The 21,326-nt window shown below is 42.3% G+C and overlaps 1 long non-coding RNA gene across 3 annotated transcripts in view; it reads right to left on the minus strand.

The window, feature by feature from the left end:
* Positions 1-1,775: 1,775 nt before the first annotated feature.
* LOC125258496 overlaps positions 1,776-21,326 on the minus strand; it is a 38,906-nt gene continuing 19,355 nt past the window's right edge. For 2 of the 3 annotated variants that reach the window (XR_007182639.1, XR_007182640.1), the window contains exon 5: positions 1,776-2,357. This is a non-coding gene — a long non-coding RNA (uncharacterized LOC125258496). Of the gene's footprint in view, positions 2,613-21,326 lie in introns of all 3 variants that reach the window. The other variant, XR_007182642.1, reaches the window with a different exon arrangement.

Below are 21,326 nucleotides of genomic sequence, written 5' to 3' on the forward strand. Positions count from 1 at the left end.
CCGTAGCAAATCAAGACTCCGCAAAGGTGGTGTGTGTGTGGCGTGCTTAAATAGTGTGTGAGTGATGAGCTGCTGGTGTGTGTGCAATCAGTCCCAGGTATGAGGGCCTATGGAAAATGGAGTGTGAAACAGCAACAGTCAATATTCTGGTGAGAGCTTGCTCTGATGATCCGGAGGAAACGGAGAGGGAGCCTCACCTGTAACAGACGTGTTCTTTGTGAAGACGTCGCAAACGTGCTAGATAGGGGTTGTCAAGTTACTGGTGCTATGAGGTGCTCTTTGTCACAGGTGGCTGCTAACAGGAAGCGAACAACAAGGGAGAGTTCAAGAATAAAACCGCAGATGAGAAACGTACAATCAGAGAAAAAGCATCCACATACAATACACAAAGAACACAGGAAACACTGGGCTTAAATATGGAGGACTGATAAGATAATTAACTGAACAGGTGAATGTAATCCAATAATCAGACACACAGGGAAACTGGGTCAAATGACAGGCATGACAGGGTAGACAGAACCTAAACACAATAAAAACATAGGAACCCTAACATTTTAACAATGAACAACCATAATGATTAAAAAAAAAAAAAAAAAAAAAAAACACATCCAACGCAATGCAATAAAGTCACTTATTTTTCCATTAAAATGATACATTTTCTCATTTTAAACATTTGATATGTCATCTATGTTGTATTCTGAATAAAATATTGAAATGTGAAACTTCCACATCATTGCATTCTGTTTTTATTCACAATTTGTACAGTGTCCCAACTTTTTTGGAATCGGGTTTGTATATCATTGGTATAAAAGTTACACATTTATGATTGTGCACAGCAGTGTGTAAATGAATCAAACAGAATCAGAATGTATGAACCATGGCGAATGGCACGGTGGATTGTGTTCACCGACAATGTTTTCTGGAAGTATTCCTGAGCCCATGTTGGGATTTCCATTACAGTAGCATTCCTGTATGTGATGCAGTGCCGTCTAAGGGCCCGAAGATCACGGGCATCCAGTATGGTTTTCCAGCCTTGACCCTTACGCACAGAGATTGTTTCAGATTCTCTGAATCTTTGGATGATATTATGCACTGTAGATGATGATAACTTCAAACTCTTTGCTATTTTTCTCTGAGAAACTCCTTTCTGATATTGCTCCACTATTTTTCGCTGCAGCATTGGGGGAATTGGTCATCCTCTGCCCATCTTGACTTCTGAGAGACACTGCCACTCTGAGAGGCCCTTTTTATACCCAATCATGTTGCCAATTGACCTAATAAGTTGCAAATTGGTCCTCCAGCTGTTCCTTATATGTACATTTTCCGGCCTCTTATTGCTACCTGTCCCAACTTTTTTGGAACGTGTAGCTCTCATGAAATCCAAAATGAGCCAATATTTGGCATGACATTTCAAAATGTCTCACTTTCAACATTTGATATGTTATCTATATTCTATTGTGAATAAAATATAAGTTTATGATATTTGTAAATTATTGCATTCCTTTTTTATTCACAATTTGTACAGTGTCTCAACTTTTTTGGAATTGGGTTTGTAGTCTGGGTTTGATCTGGGTTAAAGTACATGAATATATTGACAAAAAAAAAAAAAAAAAAAAACTAAAAACACACACACACACACACACACACACACACACACACACACACACAGACACATGTTGTGTTTTTGTGAATTGTGGGGACTTTCCATAGGCCGTAATGCATTTTATACTGTACAAACTGTATTTTCTATCCCCCTACACTACACTACACACACACACACAGGTTTGTTTTGCTATCTTCATTAGACTTAAAAACCTCTTTTGGCTGACATAAAATTAGTGAGGACCAGTCAATGTCCTCACTAGTGGGTTGTGAAAGCATTTCACAATGTAAGTGAGGACATTTGGTCCTCACAAGTATAGGCAAAACAAGTACACACACACACACACACACACACGCACACACTCACACACGCACACACACACCAGTACTGTACATTGATGAAAATATTTATTTCTCACCACATTGTAAATCATTCAATACAGCCATGCCTTTCCAAAGGTTGCATTTTGCACTGAAAATCAGAACATGTTCTAAATACAAATTTTAAATGGGGGAAAAAAAATAATATATATATAGAAAAAACACCTAAGCATCATCTCTTCGCCTAGCTGGATCTGGCCATAGCACTTCATCCACATCACAGGCGATGTCCTCTCTGGTGAGGGAAGAATCTTCTTGAATGGTGAATCCATCCTTGCACAGACACTGCAACAATTAGGTCACAGGCTCCTTCATGGCTTGAATGAGGGGTATCCTGACATAGGGCTGGAGATTGTAAACCTTCCACCACCATGCTGGAAAAAAAGAAAAAAAAAAAAAAAGAAAAAAAAAACTCTTCAATGGGGTTAAAATTGTGGATGACAATGAAACCAGTTTTGGACCAGGGCAGATTGGTGGAAAGATACATTGTCCCAGTTGACAATGTATCTCATCTGCTCTGCATCCATTTGTTCTTCTGCTGTGACGATGTTGTGTAGTCTGTCTAAAAATGTGAGAATGTGGGCCGTGTTGTAAGGACCTAACTTGGCGTGGCGGTGGAGGATCCCATTCTGCGTGAGAGAGAGAAAGAGACTGATTAAACTGATAAAACCCAGTATGGCAACCATTTACACATACTTCACATGAAAATTGTGAAAATTATTCTCATCCACTCAATCAATATCTGTAGCAAGGAGTACCAGATGAAGCTGGGTATTTTCTTAAGCTTGGAAAGCTACTTCAGTGTTGTTTCTGCTGCAGTCATGATTTGCATATCTCTTGGAACCAGGCCAGTCCCACCCAGCAGAAATGGCAGCAGGAGTAGTCAAATAACCCCAATGTTTACTTGTCATTCTCTGGATGGCAGATGTTCAATGAGACTGTAGAAAACTGTCTGCCCTCATGATGTACACAGGGTGCCAAGAGCAGGTGAGGTTAATGCTGGGATGGGCTAGGATGATTAAACTGATAAAATCCAATATGGCAACCATTTGCACATACTTCCAGGCGGAAAAGCACAATTTCCAGATGAAGTATTCACAGTCATGGCAGAGTCCATTGGATGGCCATTGTAAGATGTACTGTACAACTCGGGGAAGCTCAAACACATCTTTTATGTCTTTGTAGATTTTTCAAGAGAATGGAAAGAAGCTATGCTAATGAGATTTAAGCATACTGATATTGAATACAATCTTGTAATACTGTTTATATGTCTAGTTAGTTTTTTTTTTTTTCATTTTTTTTTTCATTGTCATTCATTACATGGGCTACTGAGTCATCATGGACTGTTTCTCAATTCCAAGAACACTTGTTCAGTCTTGCCAGGCGACCTTGAAAGAACGAACTCGGAAGGACGCGAGGACACAGAAAGCATCCTTGTGAGAATTGAGATGTGCTGCAATCTTGTTGTTCAACTGACCGTCCCAGCATCTTGGCTAAGTGGCTAATGCACAATAAATACAACATAACATTACAGACAAATGTCATAACCTATTAAAATATTTCTTTCATATTATTATAGACATTGTTTTCATATAATCTTTTTACTTCATCGCGTGTATTTATGAAAATGAGTAGCCTTTGTGTTACATGCTTTGTCAGTGTTAAGATTATTTTTTATATGGGTGAAAATCTTTACATTTCAACTAAAATCAAATGAGGAAACTATAAAAGAACACATAATTTGGAGTTATATATTAGCTAGCAATGTTGCAGGTTCAATGTAACTTGCAAATAAACTACTACTATTATTATGCACACAGTAGTTACTTTTGAAATAAAGCAACATGCAACTTATATCCATTTTTTCCTACTCTTTGCGTGAATTATGGGATTAATTTACATTAAACTGTAAACAATTAGTGAAAGTTCCTCTCTATGAATGCAATAAACATTTTCAAAAACTGTGTACAATGAGATGACATTATTCTACTCACTCTTCAACTATCAAACATTAAAAGGACATATTAAAGTGTAAAAGCATTGACAAATTAATACCACAGACCATGAAAAACTGTGACCATGTGGAAACCATGTGGAAACCAATTATTTCCACAGCAATATTATGGACATATTAATATAACTGTAGTAATATAATAATAATAATAATAATAATGTGTCACGGGGCATTTGCAGGGGCAAACAGACAAAGACGAGAAGTGAAGTGAAGTGAAGTGACATGTGGCCAAGTATGGTGACCCATACTCGGAATTTGTGCTCTGCATTTAACCCATCCAAGTGCACACACACAGCAGTGAACACGCACCCAGAGCAGTGGGCAGCCATTGCTGCGGCGCCCGGGGAGCAGTTGGGGGTACGGTGCCTTGCTCAAGGGTCTCACCTCAGTCGTGGTATTGAAGGTGGGGAGAGCGCTGGAAATTCACTCCCCTCACCAACAATCCCTGCCGGACATGAGACTCAAACCCATGACCTTTGGGTTACAAGTCAGACTCTCTATCCATTAGGCCACGACTGCCCCAAAGGGCAGAGAAGAAGGTTCCAAACAACAATAGTTTTAATAATAATATTCCTAAAGGCAGGCAGACAGGAAGCAAACACGGATAATATAACTGTGACCGAACAGAAAATAAAAGACAAGGTACAACTAAAGTTGCAAACACAAACGAGATGATTAATCAAACACAGCTGAACCAAATGTAAACAAATGAGAAGCGGGAAAACTGAACAAAGGAAACATGAAACTAATGAAAACATACTAAAATTTAAAAAAAACAAAAACAAACTGAACATAAAGGTGACAATATGTCTGTCTTATGTAGCATGTTGCCTTAATAAAAAATGTTAATTTTTAATCTTTTAAACAGGGGTTTTAATTATTGGACCAAAAACCTCTGCATGTAATAACCCAGAATATTGTCTAACACTTGGTGGCTGCTCTGTTACGTCTTCGTTGTTAGTTAGGAACCTGGGTGTGCTCTTTGTTACCAATCTTTCATTTGAAAGCCACATTTCTAGCATATGTAAAACCTAGGGGTGTGACGAGACCAGTATCTCACGAGACGAGACGAGACTCGAGATTGAGTTCACGAGACGAGACAAGATGGCGAAATACATGACTAGAAAAATATTCTGCAGGTGTATTTGAAATGTTTTAACTAATCATTTTGTAATGAATGTCATTTCAGTTCTACTTTCTGAGACTGAATTATCATATGCAGTAAAAGACAACAATACTCAAGTAATGTAAAAGGTTTTGCCACTAACTCAACTGACTGGCTTCTCTTCAGATCTTACTGTACATGAATTATGAGCTTCTACAGCTTTTGACCTCCTAACTGAACTCCTCTCCACAATCTGATCACAGAAATAAAAACAGTATAAATAAAAATGGTAACACTATACAATAAGGTCTCATTTATTAACATTAATGTATTAACCAACATCAACTAACAACAAGCAATATATTTGCTACAGTATTTATTAATCTTTGTTGATAAAAATAGTCATTCATTGTTAGTTCATGATAGCTCACAGTGCATTAACTAATGTTAACAAATGAAACCTTATTGTTTGTACTAGTAAATACAACTGTTATTTATTTTTATGGTAACACTTTACAATAAGTGCAACCATAATCGCACTCTCTCAATATTCAAAGATCAAATAAGACCAAATTTTTCTTTGATACAGAGCTGAGAGATGGTTACAACTACACTGCCCAGCCTAAAATAGCTTTCATACTGAGAGATATCTGTATTCATCAGTGAGCCGCTTTCAAAATGCGGGGTATTGAAATCACGTTTGAATGCGCGCGCGCGTTTACTTTCACTTTTAAACGGTCGCGTGTACTCTGTAAATATGGAGCGGCGGCGACCGTTATCCAACTGAATTAAATGTTTTTTTTTTATTTAAATACAAAGCAAAACGACAGTGGAGGCATAATGTAAACGTAGCGGTGGCATATTCTTTCCTAATCATCCTAACACTCTGTCATGGCAACATCACGAGACTACTTTTCGCCTCGACGAGAAATCTCGTCACAGTTTAGTCTCGCGAGATCTCGTGCCACGAGATCTCGTCACACCCCTAGTAAAACCACATTCTTCCATCTTAAAAATATATCTAAGCTACTGCATATGCTCTCAATGACAAATGCAGAAAAGTTAGTTCATGTGTTATTGACCTCAAGGCTAGATTATTCTAATTCTCTACTGGGTGGTTGCCTAACTGTTCCAAAATGCAGAAGCTACAGTTCTTACTAGAACCAGGAAGAATGACCATATTAGCCCTGTTCTATCAACACTACATAGGCTCCCTATTAAACATCATACATCTCAAAATTCTGGGCAGTTCATAATACCTAGAATATCAAAATCAATGGCAGGCGGTAGATCCTTTTCCTATTTAGCAACTAAACTCTGGAACAGTCTTCCTAGCATTGTTCAGGAAGCAGACACACTCTCTCAGTTTAACTCTAGACTAAAACCACATCTCTTTGACCTGGCATACAATTCAATTCAATTCACATTTATATATATACATATTTACATATAGCGCTTTTCACAATATATCGTTTCAAAGCAGCTTTACAGAGAATGCATGTCAACATTACAATTTAGAGTAATCTGTTATCAGAGATGGCTGTGTCCAATTTTTTGTAATTTCAGCAATGTACATATACAAATCACGCAGTTAGCTAACAATGTATTAATTTAAGCAATGTATTAATTTAAGGTAGAAACAATGAGGTCATGGAAGTAATGAAAACATGTTAACAATGATTAGGATATATAGCAAAATTTGAAATGGTGCATGCTAATCAAGAGTTTGCATCATCTGAAGTCCTTGCTGGGGTTGGGCATCCCGAGGTAAAAACAAAAAAGCAAATGGTAGAATAATTAGCATAGCTGTGGTTCATAAGATTAAGCAAAGATTGTCATGAGCAATTGATCTGATATAACTGGAGTACAAGGAAATGAGATGCATTATGTGAAGGCTTGACTAAAGAGATCCATCTTTAATATAGATTTAAACTGGGTGAGTGAGTCTGAGCCCTGAACATTATCAGGAAGGCTATTCCAGAGTTTAGGAGCCAAATGTGAAAACGCTCTCCCTCCTTTAGTGGACTTAAATATTCTAGGTACAACCAGAAGCCCAGAGTTTTGTGATCTTAAAGAGTGTGATGGATTGTAGGGTGATAGAAGATCAGTTAAATACACAGGAGCTAAGCCATTTAGGGCCTTATTGGTCTGTAGAAATACTTTATAATCGATACGGAACTTAATTGGTAACCAGTGTAGAGATGATAAAATTGGTGTTATATTATCATATTTTCTTGACCTGGCAAGAACTCTAGCAGCTGGATTTTGGACTAGTTGTAGCTTGTTTTTTGAGGATGCAGGACAACCTGCTAGTAATGCATTACAGTAACCTAGTCTAGAATGCATGAACTAACTTTTCTGTATCAGAAACAGATAACATGTTCCGTAGCTTAGCAATGTTTCTGAGGTGGAAGAAGGCTGCGTTTGTAACATATGAAATATGATTTTCAAAGGACAAGTTGCAGTCTAATATAACACCCTGTAGAGGAAAAGTAACAGTACATCATTCTAAATGCAAATTGTATTATAAGAGATTGTGTACACGTTTTTGGTCCAATAGTAATACCTCAGTCTTATCTGAATTTAATAGAAGAAAATTACTGGTCATCCAAAGTTTTATATCTTTTGAGGAGTCTACTTTTTTGTAGTCAGTATACTGTGATTTTTTCCTCCCAGCCTCATACCCACCTGTCCCAGAGCGACCACCCATAAGCACCACCACACTCACTAATGCATTTAGTATGCATCTGATCTAAGCTACATGTAATTTAGAGCATTCTGAAACAATGCTTATGTGTGTCTTATCAACATGTCAATTTATTATAAAGTAACACAAGACTTTAACCGCCAATGACATTTACAGCTGAAGAGACTGAACTGATTTTCTACTGTTTAGTGTCAATCACCATCTAACTCTGCCAGTTAAGAGCTACATTTAGCCTTAAATGTTAAATGATTATGGTCCCTGGATCATAGGTTTTATCAGCTGGCAGTTTTCAATGCACATTTAAGAGTGCAAGTTGCAACTATTATTAACAATAATGGAAAGATGAGGCTTATGTCACAATATCACCCTGTTTTGTACCATTTCCTGCCAGTCTGTCATCATAGTTATGCATTTCGATTCACAAGCTTGCAATTAGATTCAATATCAGTTGTTTTGGATATACTGTACATCAGGTACAGTACATGGCAATAATTCTCAAGAAAAAAAATCTCTCAACTAATGCTTTAAAATATATATGGGAATCAGTTGGTACTACATTAAGATTGAGGGTTAAAATGAACCAATTTGTTTACAAACTTAAATTACACAAAATGTTTATAATAATAAGGTTAGAAAAGGCCTACTAACTAATAAATTAGTTCTACTCAAATTCGTTTTTTTAAATATAAACATTTAAATGGTGGCTGTCAACTTGATGGATTTATTCAAACATGCATTGTATAGGCTATTAAAGAACAATACAAATTATAATTAATATGTAATATGGTGCATATATTTAGCGAAATGCTCCTCTCTAGAGTTATTTTTGCTAGCTGACTAACAAGTTTATGGTCACTGAATATGTTTGTTCTTAGGTAAATGTGACATTACACTTGTTTACAAGCTTTTTTATTACCCTCTTTCCGCGGTTGAACACTGAGTAAGTGATTACACGAGACATGATATGGATTTCGGTAAACTGAACTGTATCTTTTAACATACCTTTAGGTGTTCATTCATGTTTATTTTGCTCTGTAACTGGTATTAAAGCGGAGGAGAGGATCAGTTCATGTGCGCGTCAGGCTGTCGCTTCTCTTTAACTGAGGCTACAGCGATCTATCACGAGTCACGACACATTAAAGAGCACCAGATCCGTATCCTCGCGCTTTTTAAAGTGGATATACGGAAATCCTTGACATTTCCTAGTGGGTATAAGGCAAATACCTGCGTATCACATAAACTACACTACTGGGGGGATCCCCCAAGGGAGAAATCGCGGGGGGCCCCACGCAATTGCATGCTTTGCGTGGTGGGTAAACACGCTACTGACTCTGTCAGAGGTTGTACATTTACAATTGTATTTCTGATGCTTTCGATTTTCTCAGTGAAGAAATTCATAAAATCATTACTACTAAACTGTAATGGAATATTTTGTTCTGGTGATGTCTGTTTATTTGTTAATCTAGCAACTGTACTAAACAAGAACCTTGGATTGTTTTGGTTATTTTTTGAGTTTACGGAGATGCACGGCCCTGGCTGCTTTTAGAGTCTTTTTATAACACTTTATCAATATCTATAATTAAAATTAGTTAATTGATTGTTAGGCTGCATAAACTAGGTCAGCCAGAACCAGGAACACTTCCTATAACACCTGATGTACTTGGTTAAAATAAGGTTAAAATAAAATAATAATTAAAAAAAAAAAAAACAGCTGCCATAAAAAAATCTACTATTTCAGTCAAAAATAATTTCAGTCCTCCTTGTGTTCTCTGGTATACTTTCCTGAAGATCGAATCTTTCCCAACGGTCCTAGATTACTAATCAAGTAAGGATGAAAGTCTTTGCAAGACATGTGTTTAAAGTAGTATTGTGTACACAGAAGCCCCTGCTATGTTTCCATCCACCTATTTTATGGGCATTTTGGAATATCGCATAAAAAACAAAAAAACAAACAAACAAACAAAAAAAAACAATAGATTGAAACACAAAGATGCGCTTACATTCTAAAAATGCTCATAAAAAAACTTGTGCGGATACATTTTTATGTGACAAGAAAACACGAGCATAATCTACAATGGAAACACTTTTACAGAATAAAGTCCATGATGCGCATCAAAAAAGACAGTGACTTTGCAATGGGATGGCATAGCTGACCGATCTCATTGCACAGCATCTGAAATGCTGTTTTGGTCATTCTATAATGCCTGAGCAAAGTCTGTCGTTAAAGTGTTTCAGTATGATTACATCCCAGAAGTGGGCTGTTACATCATAAGAAGAATGGCATCCACACTAATAATATTAGTTTCCCAAGATTACTATAGTCAGCCGAATGTGGGCCATATCCAGATCAGATGGAGGACCTGCCTTAGACACAACCACAAGACAGCCCTGAAGCGTCAGCAGAGGTCAACTAGACAACTACACAATCCCTTACGAATGCCTCATAGCCAGCAGTACAGATCCTCAGCAAAACCCATCTCCATACTGGCATGATGAATCTGATATTCAACCAGATGGAACTGGATTAAATATTATGAATGCTCCAAGACTGGCTCAGATCCTAATCTGACTTCTGACTTCTGAAACATAATCATACAGTTCATCTGTTGGCCAGAGGAAAACTGGCCCTGCCACGACTGAGCCTGGTTTCTCCCAAGGTTTTTTTCTCCATTCTGTCACCTCATGGAGTTTGGTTCCCTTGCCACTGTCGTCTCTGGCTTGGTAGTTGGGGACACCTACTATTAAACAATATTATTGATCTGACTGCATTGGCACTATTGTATAAGAACTGAACTGAGCTGGACGATGACATGACTGTTTTCTCCAGAGCTGCTGTATAGATTCATCAACTAAATAATTATTATTTTTACAATGTAACCGAATTAACAATAAAATTACGTAATAAGCTGGACAATGACATTATTTTTTTCACCCCATGATGTGTAACGGAGTTGAAGGGAGCTATAAAGGGAAGCCAGCAACACAGTAAAGGTAGCTTTCTGTCTTCAGCATACACTCTGTGTGAAACCCAGGAAATTGAAATGTTAGTATAAGCACAGCTGAAAGCGTGTGTTCCCTTTCAAGGGAACTCACTCTGCGTCAACTGATGCTGTGGGAACTCTCTGCGTGATTTGTAATGGTCACTTAGAGCATTTACAGTAATTCGAGGTAGAATGAGGACTGTGCATGTGCATGTAAAAGGCGAACAGGAGAACAGAAAACCGCTCTACCAACCTTGTACTCTTTTCCTTTTCTATTTGCGATCTAAATTGAATGTTTATTTGTATTATTACTCTAACTCAATCCCTGTGTATACAGATGAGTGTGATGATGTTTACGTCATTTTATTAAACCCAGGGAAAATATGCCAGCTGTTGCCACATGTGCATCATTTCCTCAAGCTCTACACATTTGTTTTTCTCTCTGGGCAACAACATTTTCTGCATTACAGATTGCGTTGTGAACCACATGTAAAATCAGTCCAATGGTGTGATGAGATGTTAGAGGCAGATGATGTCATGACCAGGAAACTATAAAGCATGTCCAAACAGTGCAGCGCTAGCTTCTATGTCTTCAGTAAGTGCTATATGTGAAATTGTGTGTCTTATTTGGTGTTGTCTGTCTCAGTACAAGCATATTATGGTGCATAAGCAGCATTTCAGATTGTGTGTTCCTCCCTGTCTACACTACATCATGGGTGTAGATTAGGTTAGCTCTTATTGGGGGCTTCAAAAAATATATTTTTTTTATTTATTTATTTTATTTTTTTGAAATGTTAACCTCTCACCCCCTCATTTGTTTCTTCACTAGAAGTAAGTAATGTATGCAAAATTCCATCCAGATAATTTGTCATTTAGGGTATACTCAAAGAATGCATCTTTTTTATCAACAGGTACTTGAAATCTGATTGGTGATATTAGCAAAGGTTTCATTCACTGATAAACTTTTGACTGTTTCTGATATCAGATGGCCAGGATGAAGTATATTTGCTTAAAGCTAGAAGGAGTCTTTATCAGCAATTTTCTTTGGGGGTAACCCAAAGGTTGCTGGTTTGATTCCAGCACAGGCAGGAAATAACTAGAGCAAGACACCTAACCCCTTATCGCTGCCCAAGTTTCGCTCCGTGTTTGTGTGTCCATGGTTTGCAGTGTGTGTGTGTGTGTGTGTTCACTACTCACTGCTTCTAATGTGTGCGCACTAACTTGGATGGCTTAAATACAGAGGACACATTCTGAGGATGGTGTTACCATACTTGGCCTTCACGTGTCTCTTTCCCCTTTCACTTTCATTGTCAATGTTCTTTGAGTATATTTGCACCGAATGGGAAAAAAGGGTATAGTGAAGCATGAAGCATCAATGCAGACCATGCAGACTTTTGGGAAAAAGCCCGCATTCTCATAAGGCCTTTTCAGTACGCTATGAAGAAATTGGGAGGCCTTGAAGTAGAACAAGGGGTGAAGGAGTGAAACACACCAAAAAAAAAAAAAAAAAAACGAAGAATGTCGGATTGTCATAAATATCTAGATCAGATCTCAATCTTGTTCTAAGTTCACTTTCTTTATAGTACAGTAATTTCACTTTTTAACATTCTGCAAGAACTTTGTGGCTGAAGGATATGTCGGACTGTTATCATGATCTAGATCAGATCGCAATTTTTCAAAGTTCAATTTTCATCAGCAGCATTGTAATTTATCATTTTAAGACTAACAACACTGTTCTTTTTTCTTGTTTTTAACCTAATTCACCATTTACTAATGGTCTTGTATAATTATTAATTACATGCTGTTATGGTCATTAAGACGGAAATTTCAGTTTTGTTGAGCACACCCTAAACGTATTCCAATCTCAGCAAAAGTTGGTTTGTTTCCATTTCTCATGAAGGAGAGTTGACTGGGTGGGTGAGAGCAGAAGATTTATAAAGTCCAAAAATAAAGGCCACCCTAGTGTAAATACACTTAAATTGTGTGTTGTATGTTTGGGAGTGGAATACGCACAGTCAGAGCTCGAGTGTGCTGGCTGTGTGCATTGTGAACACCTTCCATTACGGACGCTCCACTCCGCTCCTGCCGGGCACTCTTTGAGGAGGGCGCCCAGGCTCACGTTCCTCATGGTTTCGGTCCTGCTGCTGCTGAGGCACAGTGTCGATCTAGGTCATGGGGATCGCAAATGGGTGTAACAGAGGGGTTTGAGACGGGCCCAGCCTTATCTCTGCCCTCATCTGCTAGATCCAGTGCCTTTTCTCAGGGCTCCAAAGCACGCTCTGTTGTTTGTTCCGCCCCAAGTGAGGCACTGGTGCTACAATTATCTAGCTCTGAGTAGGTGGATATTGTAAGCATCGATGCTGGAGATGTTGAGGATTTGCCACCTCACTCTCCAGCATACGAAGAGCTGGTGGAGGTTGTGACTCGCACTGTTGCCAGACGTTGCCAGATTAAATATGTCTGGCTGTGACTATAAAAATGACTGGCCAGCTGAGAAGCAGGACATTCGTCCTAAAAGCAAGGTAGACAAATGCTTCCTGCCCTCGTGGTCACAAACTTTTAAACGGGGTTTGCCATTTTTTCCCAAACTCCACACCGAAGTCTCTTATCGAGTGTATAGTGCACAAACATCCCACTATTCATTGGTAGTAGGCTATAAAGAGCATGGATATGGGACAATGCCTATGGTGGAAGAGACGCTAGCTAGTTATCTCTCCCCTCAGTCTACATTTTCCTTAAAAGCGGAATTCCAAAAACTCCTCTCTTCCGCCACTCTCAGGTCTCAGGGGCTGCTGGGTGGCTTCTAAAGCCAGCTCCTCACACTGTACCACCCAAAAGCAGAGTGTCGCTACCCGAGCTCATCCACAGAAAGAATGGGGACCGGGGAGGCACTCTCAACTGCAGCCTTCAAGGGGTAAGACAGATCTGAGGACCGTCATTATCACCACGAAAGCTGCGGGAAAGAGGTCCTGATGCCAGTGGTGTCAGAGCTCTGAGAGTAGTCCCCTCTCAGGGGAAGTGACAAACACCTCATTATTCAGTGCCCATTTGCCCTCTGTACCCTCAGGGGACTGTTCTGCCAACCCCTCGTGTGCTTCAGGGCACAGCGGTCTCCGGCAAGTTCTTATCTCAGCATCCGCCCAGGAATGTAGCGGTGTTGGGATGCTTGCCTCCTCCGAGGAGGGTCCCAGAATGACCAGTTCGGCTGTTCCCTGTTTCTGGGCATCAGAGTGGTTGTTCAAAAAACACCAGAGGCTAGTCTCAAGAGGTAGATTCCCTTAGAAGATTATCTGACAGTGTGGAAGCTACTGCCAAATATATCTTGTTGGGTTCTGCGCACAGAAAAGGGTTACACTATTCAGTTTGGGTCTCACCCACCCAGATTTATGGGGGTCCTGCCCACAGTGGTAGGCCCCAAGCAGGCTCTGGTCATGGAACAAGGGGTAAAAACTTTGTTGGAGAAGGGAGCCATAGAGCGTGTACTTCCTCAGAGACAGGGCACCCTATGGCACCCATGTCCAGGCCTCTGGAAACTCCATGTATGGTCCCTGGATGGGATGCGGATGTTCTAGGTGACCTAACGCAAGAGGTAGCGGATGCCATCACTTTGGCACGAGCACCGTCTACGAGACATGCTTATGCTTTGAAGTGGAACCTGTTCGCTGAGTGGTGTACTTCTTCCTGCAGCATGGGTTAGAGTGAAGGCTGTCTCCCTCCCGCCTCAAAGTATATGCTGCCTCAATATCTGTGTATCACGACCCCATAGGAGGCAACCGGTAGGGATGCACAACCTGGTCATCAGGTTCCTTAGGGGGCCAGAAGGTTGAATCCTTCTCTGCTTCCCTTCATACCCTCTTGGGACTTGTCTCTGGTGCTTAGAGTGCTTCAGAGAGTCCCATTCGAGCCTTTGCAGTCAGTAGATCTAAAGATTCTGTCTATGAAGACTTTGTTGCTGGTTGCACTGGCCTCCATCAAGAGGGTAGGGGACCCACAAGCATTTTTAGTCAACAAATTGTGCCTTGAGTTTGGGCCGGCTGACTCCAGGTCAACCCTGAGGCCCTGGTCCAGCTACATGGCCAAGGTTTCTACCACTCTCTTCAGGGACCAGGTGGCGAACCTGCAAGCACTGCCTCTGGAGTATGCAGACCCAGCTTACTAAGCACGAGCTGTGCCCTGCCCACTTCGGTTGAGAGCTCACTCTACTGTAAGTGTTGCATCCTCCTGGGATATTTGTAGAGCTGCGGGCCGGGCAACACCTAACACATTTGCTTGATTTTTCCTTTGTGTTGAGCTGGTATTCTCCTGTGTTCTCACCTCAAACAGGTAGAAGCACTGAGAGGTCCCGGCTTAGTGTCGGCTTGCTGTGCCTTACCCTTGGCCGTGTGAGTCCGCTCTGCCAACTCTGCCTGTGGTGCTTTGTTAGGGATTGCCAATTTAAGGGACATTTAAGCACATGTAAGGCAGTGCATTGTGTTGTCCACAAGGTGTCACTATACCACTGTTGTATTAAGGCAAATTCAAGTGCCTTAGCACGGTTTGAGCCTCTTGATGTACCGTAGTGTTGATGCTTTTCTTCAGTTCATGTTATCAACACTATAGGTAAGCCATGTTAATGATAGTGGAGTTTGCAATGTAAAATATCTTTGTTGTTATCACGCTAAAGTTAAGTTATTTGAGATATTTTGTGTTTTAAACTGCTAAAGACCTAAATGTAGAGTAATAGGGAAAGTTAAAATGTTTTATTCTTTCTTTTAAATGTGATTAATGTGTGGTGCCTAATACAAAGCTATCTGTTATAATATAAGCAGCGAGAGCTTGCTATTAGATTATATGTACAGTACATTGAAATGTACTTTGATTGTTTAAAACTTAAGTTGAGTTCATGTTATCAACACTATAGATGCCATGCTGTGGAATAAACGGTCGAGCCACAATCCCGAACCCCTCTGTGTCCGCGTCCCCTTCCTCTACCACCGTCCACAATCACACACAACACAACGCAGAGTAGCAGCGGCGGTGCTCGAGACCAGTACACGCACGAAGAGAGAGAGAGAGGGTTACATCTTTGGTGCCGTGACCCGGATGTGGCACTGATGGACCGAAGAGGAAGATAATTCTGCAGCCAGTGGTTTAAATACTGAGTTATATTTAATGAACAAACTGAAATTCTAAACTGAACTGGTGATTTTGGGGAAACAGATGACCATCACCGTTATATCCTTTACAGTCTGCTGGGAATCTTAACTGTTTTGCTGTTTCAGTTTGAGTAATTTGCTGTGATGTAAAACATATTTGATGGTTTATTAATAAGATCGATTATTTTTGTCTATTGAGATTTGTTAAATTTATCTGACTGTGCATTTGCTTGATATTCAGTGAGACGCTAAGATGGATATTTAAGTCTAAACTGACGAGCTCTTTTAGTGTATGAGTCATTTAGTTTTTGGGATAAGTTGGTTACATTTTTCATTGTGCTGATCTAACTGAAATATTCAACTTACTTTGGAACATTTGTATTTCTACAAGATTGTATTATTTTACATAGATTCAGCACCTCTATACAACCTAATTACACTGCTATTAAACCTGCTTGCACATAGTAAACACATATTTGGATTCTATTTCACAGACATATACAAACTCCACTCAAAACATGCAGTGCTCCTCCAACGGTGCATCCAGTCTCCTACTGCCAGCAGAGCAAGTCACAAATGACCCTCCAGCCCTTATGAACTCACCCTATGTTGACCAGAATGTGACACCTGTCCATGCACCAAGGCTGCCAGGCGCTGGGGCCTCAGGGCAAGTACCTCCACTCTGTTTTGACAACAGCCCAGATGCAAGACCAGGTGGCCAGATAGATAAGTCAGTTGATGCCTCTGTTCGCAAACGCAATAAACATGGGCCCTCAGAAGCTACGCCCTGGCAAAGTTCCACACATCATGTTTTTGTTGAGATGCCTGTTGCGCAGCAGTCACTCAAACACTATCCAGTTGCTGCACCGTACCCAGCCCAGCCTATTAGGCCCAGTCCCCAGGTTTACTCTAGTTATTCGTATCCCCCTTCTGGGCCCGCGCCGAGTTGTCAGAGCCTGCCTGGGGCAAATACTACAGTTAAGCACGTAGCTGCTGAGCAGGCCTACCAAATGCATTCCCCCGAAGCCACATTTTTTACCACTCAAGTTCCAGGCTATAGTGGAGTCACCCCATCACCTCCATTTGCTAATGCTTGTGTTCCCAACACAACTCTGCACAGCCCTCAGGTAGCATTAGACCAGGCCGCTGCTGTTGCTCCTCCTGGTCTGTCTCCTCAACAGACACCAATTCCAACTTCCCACCTCAACATGCATGTTGATGCTCACTCTCCAATTGCCCCTCCCCCTGCGTCTGCTAGCCAGTCTGCCCACCCATATGTGACACAGTTCGGGCCTCCAGGTCGAGCGGTCACCAACCAAAGCCTTCTCATGGCAGCCTATGGAGGTTTCATGCAAACACATCAGGTAAAAAATGTTCAAGTCTTCACGGGAAATCCAGACTGTAAGATACTGGAAGACTGGATTCGCGACATGCAATACCTCTTGGAGGTAATAGAGCTCCCAATGCACCTTCGTTTCTCCACTGTTGTGCGGCACCTGGGGGGTGAAGCTCGAAATCTAATCCTTAACCTACCTCCCCATGATCAGACCCCTGAGAAAGCATTGGAGGAACTGAGGGCCGAATACAGTGACACACGAGGCTCCCTAGACCCTTTGGCTGACTTTTATGAGCGGAGCCAGAAATCAGGGGAGTCTGCCTGTTCTTATGCTATAGCACTGGAGGCAAAGCTGCGAACGGTAGAGGAGAAACAAAGAGGAGGTAGGCCCTTCCTAGATCGAGATAGCAAACTAACCCGGCAGTTCATGAGCGGCCTCTCTGATGAGGAAGTGTACACCAGAATTGCACGAATGGCACCCAGGCTCTTGAGCTTCCGAGAGCTGCAGGCGGAGCTCCGAAATTTAGCTAGAGAAAGTAAAAAGTTCCAGCAATGAGTACAGCAAAGAAAACATATACTCAGGTGCAGTTAACATCAGGAGGGGGTGGAAACACCAAAGCAGAAAGGTCAAAGCACACATCTGAATTATCAGAGTTGACAAAAATGGTTAAGAAGTTAGCTCTCATTCAGGAAGAACAAATGGCTAAGCTGTCACAACTGGAGATGAGAATGACCTCCCCACCCCTTGCCTCCCCATTAGCTTTCCAGACAGCAAAGGGAAAAGCAAGCCAGAGTCCAAGCTTTACCTGTTACCGTTGTGGAGAGCCAGGCCACACAGCCAGAGTGTGCCGAGCAGCGCTTCCGGATCCGAGCCCAGCTGAAGCCCAGCAGCCTAAACGCTTAGTGCCCATGGCAGCTGGGGCATCCATGGGTACACAGCAAGGCCCCCAACCGCCTGCAAAGAGGAATCACACTAAAGGAGGGGAAACACCCCTAGTGGGACCCAGGAACGAAGGGGAAGTAGAAGTCAATGGGAAGGCATGTAAGGCTCTCATTGACTCTGGCTCACAGATCACCAGTATTACATACAACTACTGGCAGAGCCACCCAGCTCTTCAGAAGCAGAAGCTACAGTCTTCTAAAATACCAATAGAGGGTGCAGCAGGTCAGACCGTGCCCTACCATGGTGTCTTGCACATCGATCTGAAAGTGCTGGGGAAAGAGCTTAAGGCTGTACCTACCTTCGTTGTTCCTGATTCCGACTATCACTCTTCAGTCCCTCTGCTGGTGGGAACCAATGTCATTCAAGCCTCCCAAACCCACCTTCAAGCAGCCTATGGCCCACAATTCCTGCTCCAGGTCAAAGAGAAGCATCCAGAGTGGTATACAGCTTTACGGTGAAGGTGGGGAGCGCCGAGCAAAGTGTAATGCATGATGTTGTGGGACCTGCTGTTTACACCGGTCGTACAGTACACATCCCAGGTGGAAAAGAGATAGATTTAAGGTGTAGGATTAAAGCTGGACCTCAAAGGAAGACTTATATGGCCCTGATAGAAGGCCATCCCTCTGTGCAGCTCCCCCAGGATATCCTGGTAGCCAAAGTGCTTGCAAATGTGAAAAGAGGTTGTACTCCGGTTAGAGTGATGAATCTTTCCCAGCGAGTCATTACAATCAAACAACACACAAATCTGGCCAGCGCAGTCCTAGTGGACAAGGTGGTGGAGTTTCCTGATAGAAAGCATGGTGAAGCCGGGAACAGAGAGGCATGTCTCAGTCTGGACCAAATAGTGTCTATCTGTGGAGTTAACCTAAGCGAAGCAGCGGTGGAAAGTGAAGACCAACGTGTTCTACTTAAGGATCTGCTGGACAAGAATGCAGATGTGTTCTCCCAGCATCCCACAGACTATGGTCACACCACAACCGTACAGCATGAGATTCCACTGGTTGACCCAAGGCCCTTCCGACTGCCATACCGCATAGACCCAGACCCTGACCAGCCATTTCTGTGGACTGCAGACTGTGAGGAGGCCTTTCAGTCTTTAAAAGAAAAGCTGATAAGCGCACCAGTGCTTGGCTATCCGGACTACAGTCAGCCCTTTCTGCTGCAGACTGATGCCTCAGGAATGGGGCTTGGTGCTGTGCTAGTACAAGTACAAGATAGGGTGGAAAGGGTCATTGCATATGTGAGCAGAGGCCTGAGTCCATCTGAGACAAGGTATCCAGCGCACAAGCTTGAGTTCCTCGCTCTCAAGTGGGCCGTGACAGATAAGTTCCATGACCACCTCTATGGGCGCAAGTTCTCTGTTCTGACGGACAATAATCCTCTGAAATATGTAATGACCTCAGCCAAACTCGACGCCACTGGTCAGCGATGGGTTTCTCATCTGTCCATATTTGACTTTGACATCCAATATCGGAGGGGACAAGATAACTCCAACGCTGACGCCCTCTCACGTATGTCCAATCAGGAGGTGGCGGAAACCCTGCAATCATGTCCGCAGCAGGTGAGGACTGGTGGACCGAGATATAAGGAGGCACAAACCACCCAGGAGCCTGAGGAGGTCTTAGGTAAGGACACAGCTGTCACAGAGGAGCCCGAAAGCTGTCTGCTGCTGGAGCCCAGTGAGGTGTATGTGGATGTGGGGATGGAGGCATTACCTGCTATGACCACAAAGGAGCTTCGAGCGGGACAGAAGGAAGACCGAGTTATCGGTCCCATCCTCCACTTTAAGAGCAGGAACCACAAACCAAGCCACAGTGAGAGGATGAAAGTGGGTGCCACTGGGGGTCTCCTCTTAAAAGAGTGGAGGAGGTTAGTTGTAAAAAAAGGGATCCTGTATCGCAGTGTCAGAGATTCCCATAAAGGGGTGGTGGAGCAACTAATACTGCCAGAGAGGCTGCGTGAAACCATCAAAACAGCCCTTCACAATGACTCCGGGCATCTGGGATTTGAGAGGACACTACAGATGATAAGGGAAAGATTTTATTGGCCAAGAATGTTTCAGGAGATCAAGGTTTGGTGCGAACAGTGTGAGAGATGCTGCCTTAGAAAAACTCCCACAGCCAACGTCAGGGCCCCCCTCGTCAGTATCCATACCAGTGCCCCCATGGAGCTGGTTTGTGTGGACTTCCTGATGCTGGAGAAGTCCAAGGGAGGTATGGAGAATGTGCTCATTGTTACAGATCACTTTTCTCGTTATGCACAGGCCTACCCCACCAGGGACCAAAAGGCAGGCACAGTGGCCAGGGTCTTGTGGAGGAACTTCTTCTGCCGTTTTGGCTTCCCTGCAAAATTGCACGCAGATCAAGGGCACAACTTTGAAAGCGCAATTGTGAAGGAGTTATGCAAGTGTACTGGCATCACTAAGACCCACACCACGCCCTACCACCCCCAGGGCAACGGAACCACCGAAAGGTTCAACCGCACCCTGATGAACATGCTGGGAACTCTAGATGTGCACCTGAAGCCCCGGTGGCATGAGCATGTGGATGCCATGACACACGCGTATAACTGCTCGCGGCATGACTCCACTGGATATAGCCCGCACTACCTTATGTTTGGTAGACATCCCAGGCTCCCAGTGGACCTCATCTTCGGGTCACCCACAACGAACCAGCCTTGTAAATACAGCGAGTATGTCCAGACCCTGCACGACTCCCTGTCCTGGGCCTATGCCCTGGCTAATCAGACATCTCAGCTGGTGAAAGGACAGCAGAAAAAGTATTATGACAAAAAAGCTAAGAGTGAAGACTTTAGTCCAGGGGATAGAGTCTTAGTCAAGGTCTGTCATGTGGAGGGGAGGCAGAAGTTGGGAGATCGATGGGAGGCACGGCCATATGTTGTGGTGAAGAAGCAACCAGGTTTGCCTGTGTACGTGGTGCGACCAGAAGATGGAGGAGCAGAGAGAGTGGTTCATAGAAACCTTTTGATGCAGTGTATGTTCCTCCCAGTGGAGCGAGACAAAAGAGTGATCGAAGAAGGGGACGAGTCAGATGGTGAGATATGTGAGGCAGGCATTGAATCGGAAGCCGAAGAGGAAACGAGAAGATGCTGGACAGAACACT

This window comes from Megalobrama amblycephala, linkage group LG2, assembly GCF_018812025.1.
Source record: "Megalobrama amblycephala isolate DHTTF-2021 linkage group LG2, ASM1881202v1, whole genome shotgun sequence".
In the NCBI taxonomy this organism is placed as follows: Eukaryota; Metazoa; Chordata; class Actinopteri; order Cypriniformes; family Xenocyprididae; genus Megalobrama; species Megalobrama amblycephala.